This window comes from Anomaloglossus baeobatrachus, unplaced genomic scaffold (assembly GCF_048569485.1).
Source record: "Anomaloglossus baeobatrachus isolate aAnoBae1 unplaced genomic scaffold, aAnoBae1.hap1 Scaffold_656, whole genome shotgun sequence".
In the NCBI taxonomy this organism is placed as follows: Eukaryota; Metazoa; Chordata; class Amphibia; order Anura; family Aromobatidae; genus Anomaloglossus; species Anomaloglossus baeobatrachus.
The window spans coordinates 86,413-96,662 of NW_027445026.1; the positions used below are offsets into that span (position 1 = coordinate 86,413).

The 10,250-nt window shown below is 46.8% G+C and overlaps 1 pseudogene; it reads right to left on the bottom strand.

Moving 5' to 3' along the window:
- Positions 1-7,008: 7,008 nt before the first annotated feature.
- On the bottom strand, positions 7,009-7,215 carry LOC142286395 (U2 spliceosomal RNA; annotated as a pseudogene).
- Positions 7,216-10,250: the final 3,035 nt, after the last annotated feature.

A 10,250-nucleotide genomic window follows, 5' to 3' on the forward strand; every position in this document is an offset into this window, starting at 1 on the left:
TCAGCGAATGAGTTATAGAAATTGTTACAAAAAGGAGTGTACGGTTTATGCGTAAATTTTCAGAATGCGTACATGAAAATTATATGTATGTGAGAATGTCCCCCATGCTTTGTAAAAAGTTATTTATGAAAATGTAAATAAAATATATAAAAATGCCTAATTATTTATAATTTATGAGAAAGATATATATGTATGGAAGAATGTTATAAGGTGTCCAAGAACCATAAAGAAAAAGGGTGCATATATAATGTTAGAGGTCTAGAGTTCCACCAGGCTATATCACCCCTAAAGAAATAGAAAGAAGACCTTACTACCTGTGTACCCCAAAAAAAGCTATATTTCTTAGCCAGGATTATGGTGGAGATATGCACAAGTGAAATAAGAATATAAAGTAATACAATAAGATTATAAAACCAATATGTGTGCATTCATGCACCACCCGGTACGCTACCCTTGCCAAATTGTTCACTCTAGATCCCCACACGATCCATGAAGCCGTTCCCCCGGTCACACCGCCTGCTGCCGGTTCCCACTCATCCCTGGGGGAGTTAGGCGAGTGGTATCGAGAGCTACATGTCGGCACTGATGATACCCCCATACACCACAAGGAAGGGGTATACCGGGTGGTACAGGAGTATGAGCGGGTTTTTAGCAAGCACCCTCTAGATTTTGGGCAGATTAAAGGGGTTCAACACCACATCCCTACCGGTACACACTCCCCTATTAAAGAGAGATACAGGCCTATTCCCCCTGCGCACTACCAATGCGCCAAAGACATGTTGAGGAACATGAAGGAGGCAGAGGTTATTAGGGACAGCTGTAGTCCCTGGGCCGCTCCGTTGGTGCTGGTTAAGAAGAAGGATGGCACCATGCGGATGTGTGTGGATTACCGGAAGATTAACCAGATAACGCATAAGGATGCTTACCCTCTGCCCCGCATCAAAGAGTCCCTGGCCTCGCTGAGAACCGCTAACTACTTCTCCACCCTTGACCTCACCAGCGGGTACTGGCAGGTGGCCGTGGCACCGGAAGACCGAGAGAAGACTGCCTATGGGACCGTTTTGCTGTACTTGGATGATGTGATTGTGTACTCACAGACGTATGAAGCCCACCTGGAGCACCTAGCCGAGGTGTTCGCGTCCCTTGCCAAGTATGGGATGAAGTTGAAGCCCTCAAAGTGTCATCTGCTGAAACCCAGAGTGCAGTACCTAGGACATGTGGTTGGTGCGGAAGGTGTCGCCCCCAACCCCGAGAAGATCACCGCCATCCAAGACTGGCCGAGACCGACCACAGTGAGGGAAGTGAGGCAGTTTCTGGGCCTGGTGGGATATTACCGTCACTTCATTAAGGGGTACACAAAGATGGCTGCCCCCATGCAAGACCTCCTCGTAGGACAGACCAAGGGTGGTAGATCCCTAGTAGCCCCATTGGTGTGGGAAGAAAAGCATGAGGAATCCTTCCGCCAGCTGAGAACAGCCCTGACCGGAGAGGAAATCCTAGCGTACCCTGACTACAGCCGCCCATTCATCCTCTACACCGACGCCAGCAATGTGGGCTTGGGGGCTGTTCTATCCCAGGTCCAAGACAGAAGGGAAAAGGTAATAGCTTATGCTAGCCGAAAACTCCGACCGACTGAGAGGAACCCTGAGAACTACATCTCCTTCAAGCTTGAGCTCTTGGCACTGGTGTGGGCTATCACCGAGCGTTTCCGCCATTACCTGGCAGCAGCCAAGTTCACCGCGTACACAGACAATAACCTGCTGACCCATCTAGATACGGCCAAGCTGGGCGCGTTGGAGCAGCGGTGGGTGACCAGGTTAGCCAACTACGATTTCACCATCAAGTACCGGGCCGGCCGTACCAACGTCAATGCCAATGCACTCTCCCGGATGCCCCACCTGTCGGAAGAGGGGCCAGAGGATGATGACCTCGAAGAGATCGAGTTGCCTGCATTTCACCGGCCATTCACTGAGAAGGTGCACGTCTACCAACAACGGGTGAACCTGGATCCGCTGCCCCGACAGGACTGGCAGGAAGCTCAGGACCAGGCACCTGCTGTCCGCCTGGTCAAGACTCTAGTGGAACAGGGTTCTGCTGGGATAGACCCTGCTGCCCCTGCCGAAGCCCAACGTCTGTGGCAAGAACGGACCCGGCTATACCTACACCAGGGGAAGTTGTATCGCGAGCTGATTAATCCAAAGACTCACGAGAAGATCCGCCAGCTGGTGATTCCCCAGGCTAAAGTGCCCACCGTCCTGCAAGCATACCATGATGGTGCAGTGCACTTCGGGTGGAAGAAGCTAGAGATGTTGTTAAGAGAGCGGTTCTATTGGAGTGGAATGCGGGAATCTGTGGAGGCCTGGTGCCGAGAATGTGGCCCTTGCGCATTGAGAAGGAAGGACGAGGCCAGCCAGAAGGCACCCCTACACCCGATCATTACACACCAACCGCTGGAGCTGGTTCCCCTTGACCATGTAAAGCTCACCCCCAGCCGAAGTGGGTACACCTACGCTCTGACCATCGTAGACCACTACTCGAGGTTCCTGGTGGTTGTCCCAGTTAAGGACTTAACCGGCCGCACCGCTGCTAAGGCTTTCCAAGCTTATTTCTGTTGACCGCATTGGTACCCGGAGAGGGTGCTTACCGACCAGGGTCCGGCCTTTGAAGCAGAGGTATTCCAGGAATTCTGCCAGTTGTACGGCTGCAAGAAAATCCGGACCACGCCTTACCACGCCCAAACCAATGGCATTTGTGAAAAGATGAACCACTTGGTCCTGGGCCTCCTCAAGACGTTACCACTGGAAGAGCGGAACCTGTGGCTGGAGAAGCTACCTGACCTGGTCGATATGTACAACAACATCCCTTCCAGCTCTACGAAATGCACTCCAGCATACCTGATGAGAGCTCGTCCCGGCCGGCTACCAGTGGATCTGGAAATGGGCTTGGAAGCTTCAGAAGCACTCCTGTCGACAGCTGAATGGGACACTCGGCGGAGGACACAGTACCGACAGGTCCAGGAGTATGTTGAAAAGAACTTGTGCCGGAGTCGGGGACAACAGGAGCAGTGCTTCAACAAGAAGGCGCCTGCCGGTTCCTTCCAACCTGGGGATGTAGTGCTGAAGCGGAAAAGAAGGGCCCACAAGCTGGATGATCAATGGGAAAAAACCCCGTATGTAGTCCAGCCCACAGGATGGGAGAATGGGAAGGCCTACCAGATCAGCCGTGACCAGGGGGGGACTTTGGCCACGGTTTCCCGAGACCACCTGAAGAAGTGCCCACCAGCATTGAGAGTAGCGGATGAGGCTCCAGTTCCCAGTCCAGTGGAGAAGGAAAAAGAGGTAATCCACACCATGATGGGTGATTTTCCAGCAGACTGGCCTACACAGAACGGTGCGGTGATCCTTCCAGTGATACTGTTCCCACAACCCGTGGATGAAGAAATGATGGAAACGGTTAACCGCGAGCCAGTGCCCAGGGATGTACCTGTACCCAGCTCCCCTACGCCTCCGCCTGCCCCACATGATAGCAGGGAGGAGGAACTGACTGTTCCCTCTGCCCCACTGCCTGTCACCACTGACACCGGACCCCGAAGGTCCACTCGCTCCAACCTAGGTAGACCCCCACTTAGGTACAGGGAAACTACTCTTTAAAAGGGGGGGGCTTTATGTGTTGAGTGTACCAGTTTGAAAGTTTTAAATGATAAGTAAAGATGATCAACCTCTATAAATCACTTGTAAGGCTACATCTGGAATATGGGAACCAGTTTTGGGCTCCACATTTTAAAAAGGACATTCAGAAGTTAGAGTCAGTTCAAAGGTGGGCAACTAGACTACTACAAGGAATGGAAGGCCTCCCATATGATGACAAGTTGAAAAAGTTATTAAGTGATTATTGGCTGCAATGGGGCTTTCTGGCTGGTGCCAGCCTCTCTTCTTAGCACACAGGAACCACAATCCCTACACCATGCTTCAATGGATTCTCTCATCCCAGCCCAGTAAAACTACATATTTTACACAGTCATAAGCAGCCCATGGGCATTCACCTGCATTCAAACCAATAACAGCTCATAGACCAGACAATCCATCTACCACTGGACCAAAGACAGGAAGTTAAATCCACTGCCTGCGGTAACCAACTTAATCCTATAGGCTACTCACACAACAAACCCAACAGAAAGGAAAAAAACATGGCTTCGATTATCCATCCAATGAAAACGCATAACCATTGTGAGCCATTGGACAATGCAATTGGACACATGGTGACATGGTGCACGGCCCAATGAATCAAGTCTTTACTTCATATTCACGGTTTAAGCCCTTGGGTTCTAATGTGCCCAGAGTACATATCCAGAAAGATTCTCTTTCTTTGAGCTAAACACAAGTCAACAATACATTGTAAGCAGATTCTATTACCAGTCCCACACCATTTTGTGACGCATAATCACACAGTGATCCAATTAAGATTCCAAGTCATCGAACATGTCCAAGCCATACGTAGAGGAGGCAATAGAATTAGGAAGCTCAAAGAAAGGGAATCTTTCTGGATATATACTCTGGGCACATTGGAACCCAAAGGCTTAAACCATGAATATGAAGTACAGACTTGATTCATTGGGCCATGCATGGACATAATGGACATAATTCTAATAGGCAGGACAGGTAATAAGGAGCACAAGGGATATGCTAAAATGTGTTGTGTGACAAGACAGACACAGGAAAGGAGATGATAACAGGTGTAGGGACCAACAAGGTGAGACAAGGGGTATCAGGATAGGGTCAAGTAGGTATGAATGTAGTAATGGGGCAGGCATAGAGAATTGTATGCGAATGTGAATTACAATAAGTCACTAAGGAAAGGAATATGTGAGTGTGTGCCTAATGTAAACTAATATTGTACTGGCAAAATTATAGATGGAAAGGGAGAAGGGGAGAGGGGAGAGAGGAGGCTGTAATTGACTACAAGGGTATGAGTTATGAGTGATCATAGGGATAGTGCTACATAAGTGGAAATACCTATGGAGGACCGGATGTGTAAGCGCATACCTTATACAAACCTATAGAGTGCTGATGGGTGAGAGTGTGATGTTAGATATAAGACATCCTATAGTGAATAGTGAGCCGTAATCAAGTGCAACAGGGATATTTCACGTGACTATGGGAACCTGGAAGGTAAAGAAAGGGGAGAAAAAACTGTTAGACAAGGTAATCAGACAAACATGACAAATAAAAAACAAGGAAGAATGGAACTCCATACATACTGGAGCCATATATAGTGTGAACACGAAAAAGAACCGGGCGTTAGAAAAAATGTGCACGGCCCAATGAATCAAGTCGGTTCTTCATATTCATGGTTTAAGCCCTTGGGTTCCAACGTGCCCAGAGTATATATCCAGAAAGATTCCCTTTCTTTGAGCTTCCTAATTCTATCGCCTCCTCTGCGTATGGCTGGGACATGTTCGATGACTTGGAATCTTAATTGGGCCACTGTGCGATTATGCGTCACAAAATGGTGTGGGACTGGTAATAGAATCTGCTTACAACGTATTGTTGACTTGTGCTTAGCACAAAGAAAGGGAATCTTTCTGGATATGTACTCTGGACACATTAGAACCCAAGGGCTTAAACCGTGAATATGAAGTACAGACTTGATTCATTGGGCCGTGCACCATGTCACCATGTGTGCAATTGCATTGTCCAATGGCTCACAATGGTTATGCGTTTTCATTGGATGGATAATCGAAGCCATGTTTTTTTCCTTTCTCTTGGGTTTGTTGTGTGAGTAGACTATAGGATTAAGTTAGTTACCGCAGGCAGTGGATTTAGCTTCCTGTCTTTGGTCCAGTGGTAGATTGATTGTTTGGTCTATGAGCTGTTATGGGTTTTAATCCAGGTGAATGCCCATGGGCTGCTTATAACTGTGTGAAATATGTAGTTTTACTGGGCTGGGATGAGAGAATCCATCGAAGCATGGTGTAGGGATTGTGGTTCCTGTGTGCTAAGAAGAAAGGCTGGCACCAGCCAGAAAGCCCCATTACAGCCAATAATCAACCGCTAGCCGCTGGAACTCGTTGCTCTAGATCATGTCAAACTCACACCAAGCAGGAATAGATACATTAGCCCACCATCCCACCCAAAGAGCAACTTCTGCTGCGCAGCTGGCTTTCTAGGCAGCAGCGCTATCGTGATGTCAGCGGGGGACATTGTGACAAGCCAGTGTTCCGTCACTTCATGTTGTGCACTGTTCAAACGGAAAATACATCAACAGGCAGACTACAGAAAAGCTTACTAACAAAGGTTAGAGAGGGGCTTTCTCAGAGGGCTTTTTACAGTTTGTCTATTCCCAATTAGCCGTTTAAGTATGCTTAATGAAAGTACTAATTCTTTCATAGGCCGCCCATTCTTAGTATTTGACGTTCCTTTTATTGCGGTATCAGGCTTCGCAGCAGGTTGCAAAACATTCATCACCCATGACTGTCCCCAATTGGGCTCAGAAGCTAAATGTCTATCATGACCTCTCTTTTTGAAAGTCCAAGAGCAAGCAAACTCTTCCTCCAGGAGAGGGAGCCAACAGATCACTAAAGACATCATCATTGCTCAAAGAAAACACCGAAAAACAATGGAAGCTTTAATTGGAGTGGAATCTGATAGACAGCACCTGATGCCAAGTCTGCATCTTCTAACACCTGCAGTCACTGCAGCAGCTGAATCCAATGTGTCCAAAAGGGATCTATTCTATTCAATTGCAAATGATCTAGATAAGACTGAGAATAAGATACTGCACGGGACATAGCAGAGTTGGTCAAGTTGAGTGGAGATGAGTTTGCTATTTGGCACAGCTTTTGCATCAATAAAGCAAGTAAAAGGTGTGAAAGATAAAACAAAGGGTGAAAGTGTGAAAAGTGAATTGGCCAAATTGAGGTGCATATAAAGTTTTTGCTTTCTTTCAATTCACTAATGGGGCTCATTTGAATCAGGTGAATTGAGTTCTGCTTTTGGAAACTGGGTTAAGAAGGGGTGCACCGGTCCTGGAGGTACTGCAATACCAGGTCAATGCGTGGAGTGGACAGAGCAAGATTTTTTCCATCTCCTTGTTCTAAAAATCCATTTAATATATGGTCCCCAGAGAGGGGACGTATCAGATATTAAACTGATAAGAACAGATTTAATTTTTTTTTTTTTCTGTTTATCAGTAGGACTTCAAAATAACAAAGGTGATCGCCTCCCGTTGCCTGGGAACCGTCCAGGCACAAGAGGGCTATGTGTCACCAGAAGGCGCACACACTTCCTCAAGGCCGGCAGACGTGCAATCCCAGGCACCTTCCAGTACCGACCAAGGTAGCGTCCTCCGAAACTACACTTAATCTTAGCCAAAAGGCCGAGAAGCTATAACCCGAATTGGTTACGGCCTTGAGTGGCACCCTGGCCTATACCGGACACATCTTAGGGAGAGGGAGACAAACCCACGCCTACAGAAGACATTTTGTCACCCAAGCCAACCCTTGAAAAGGCTGTTTTGCAGAGCAAAAACAAGAAGAATGATGCTTTTTGCAGCCGCCGCCCACTGCAATTAATCTGAATAACTCCTCCTCCTCCAAGCACCTCCCCCTTGCAGTCTTTCCAATTCATGATACAAAAAGACGGACGGACAGGACAGGACAGGACAGGCTGCCTGACTTTCCGTCACTGCCACCCTTTGCCATCCTTGCCCGTAGAAAGCCCTTTCATCATCCCCAAACCCTAATCTTTTCCCTTCCCTTCCCAGCTGCGTCTCACTCCCTTTCATTAGGAAGTGAGCGCAGCCTTTTCTCCGTTCTGCACATGCGCGACGTTAAACACAAATGCGCAGGCGTGCGTTCCATTAGCCTCACTGCATTCCACTCCCATACAGGAAGTGGGCGCAGCTATTACTACGGTCGCACATAAAAGAACCCACGGCCACCACTGCACACAGCTGACTCCACCACAGGACACCCACTTCTACACCAACGCAGGTAAGACAGGATCGGCACCTCTATGCTCCCGTTACAATCAGGCTCAGTCACCATGTGATAACGCTCTCAACTCTTTAGTTGCAGGCTCCCCTTGCTTCACCTCCACTGGCTGTGCTGCCATTTCCTCTCCCACCTGGAAGGTATACTTTATTCCACTATTTTCCTGTTTCTCTCTTCCCCCTTTTCCCATAACCTACTTTTATCTGCATTTGTGGGGTATCTATATGCTATTTACATCATAGTTTTATTCATTAATATGGAAGGGAAGAGTGCCCATGAGAGTGTTGAACTGCGGAGAGCAAGAGATTAAGCTGCTCCGATTTGCCACCATTGATAAGCTGTTCTCAGTAGATACACATGCTATCCAAACAGCAGCATCCACCATTGCTTCAGCCCACCCATTCAGTGACAGCTCACCAAGTCAGCCAGAGGAGTGGTGTAAGGAATTACACGTAGGCACTGACTCCACACCTTCACATCACAAGAAGGGGGTCTACAGGCTAGTGCAAGAATACGAGCAAGTCTTCAGCAAACATCCGCTAGACTTTTGAAGAATAAAAGGGGTCAAACACTACATCCCCACAAGTGCACACCCACCCATCAAAGAGAGATATAAGCCAAAACTACCTGCACATTACCAGTGTACCAAGGACATGTTGAGCAACATGAAGGAGGCTGGGGTTATCCGTGACAGTTGTAGCCTCTGGGCAGCTCCGTTGGTCCTGTTAAAGAAGAAGGACAGCACCACTCCCCTGTATTGAGGAATAGCTAGCTGCATTGAGAACTGCAAATTATTTTTCTACCCTTGATCTCACTAGTCGCTATTGGCAAGTGTCCGTTGCTGAGGCAGACCGGGAGAAGACCGCCTTTGCCACCCCGATGGGTCTCTGCGAGTTCAAAAGCATGCCCTTCGAGCTGTGCAATTTGCCAGGAACCTTCCAGAGGCTGATGGAATGCTGCTTGGGACACCGAAACTTTGAAACGGTACTGCTATACCTTTATGATGTTATTGTTTATTCTAAAGCAAACAAGATTTTAGGGTGTATAAAAAGGGAGATTAGATCCGGTGATCCCAACGTATTGTTAACCCTCTATAAATCACTTGTAAGGCCACATCTGGAATATGGGGTAAAGTCCTGAGCAGGTTGATAACCATTGGTTTGAGCATGGTAGGGTGTAGTGCGCATCTTCCTGCATCGGTAAAAGCTGCAGAAGTCCTTGAAGATTTCCGCTTCAAAGGCAGTGCCTTGATCTGTGAGGACTCTCTCTGAGTAGCCATGAGGTCTGCATAAGTGTGCTTGGAAGACCTTCGCTGCAGTATGGGCCATTAGATCTTTGACTTGTACCACAACCATAAATCTCGAGTAGTTGTCTACCATCGTAAGTGCATACGTGAGCTCGCCTCGATATTCTGCAACAAAACTCCCTTTTTCGATTTCAGTTTCAGCAAACACTCCTCTTCCTGTAGAAAATATTTATCATTACCTAAGACAGTCATTCTAATGCATGACAATATTAAGGCAATTTAGTTAAAACTTGTTTTAACTCACCTTTAAGGGGATTGATGTATTTCATGGTCAATCCAGGTTTGTCAGGGATGGCACTGACATAATGTATGGCGTCTTTTTCGGGCGTTATCCTTTGCCTTTTCATTGTGAAAATCCAGTTGCCTATATCAAAGCAAATTCTACTACTTGTAAAGTATGCAGAAAATGAAATGTAGAACATATAACATCAACTGCTTAGGAACGCATCATAGGTTAGTACTTAAAAGGATATTGTCATGTTCTAGTCATAATGCAAGCTGGACATTTTTCATGTTACCCTGTAATCGCCGGCCTGTTCTAATGCTCACAAGCCAAGATATAGGCTCAGCTGCTAAGGCTTCCCTCTGCCTTCTGAATGAAACTTGAATATGTCTGGCTCACTGTGTATATAGCAGGTGCTCAGAAAAAATAAGAGTCAATTCAATAGAAATAGCTCTGGCACACTATAGTGATCAATAACGTAAGAAAAGAACTCTTGGAATGCTGAAAATTCTTTATTTGTGCAAAAGGATAATTCATCCAACGTTTCGACCTTGTTTTTAGGTCTTTATCAAGGATAAAGTTATCTAAGATCATAAAGGGTTACAAAACCATATAAACACGTAATTAGTACATAGTACAACATAACAGTACAATATATTGCTACTTGAGAGTACAATGGGTCAAATAACCATGATGCACATACAAAAAATTTTTCCAAAGCCATAGTGAAA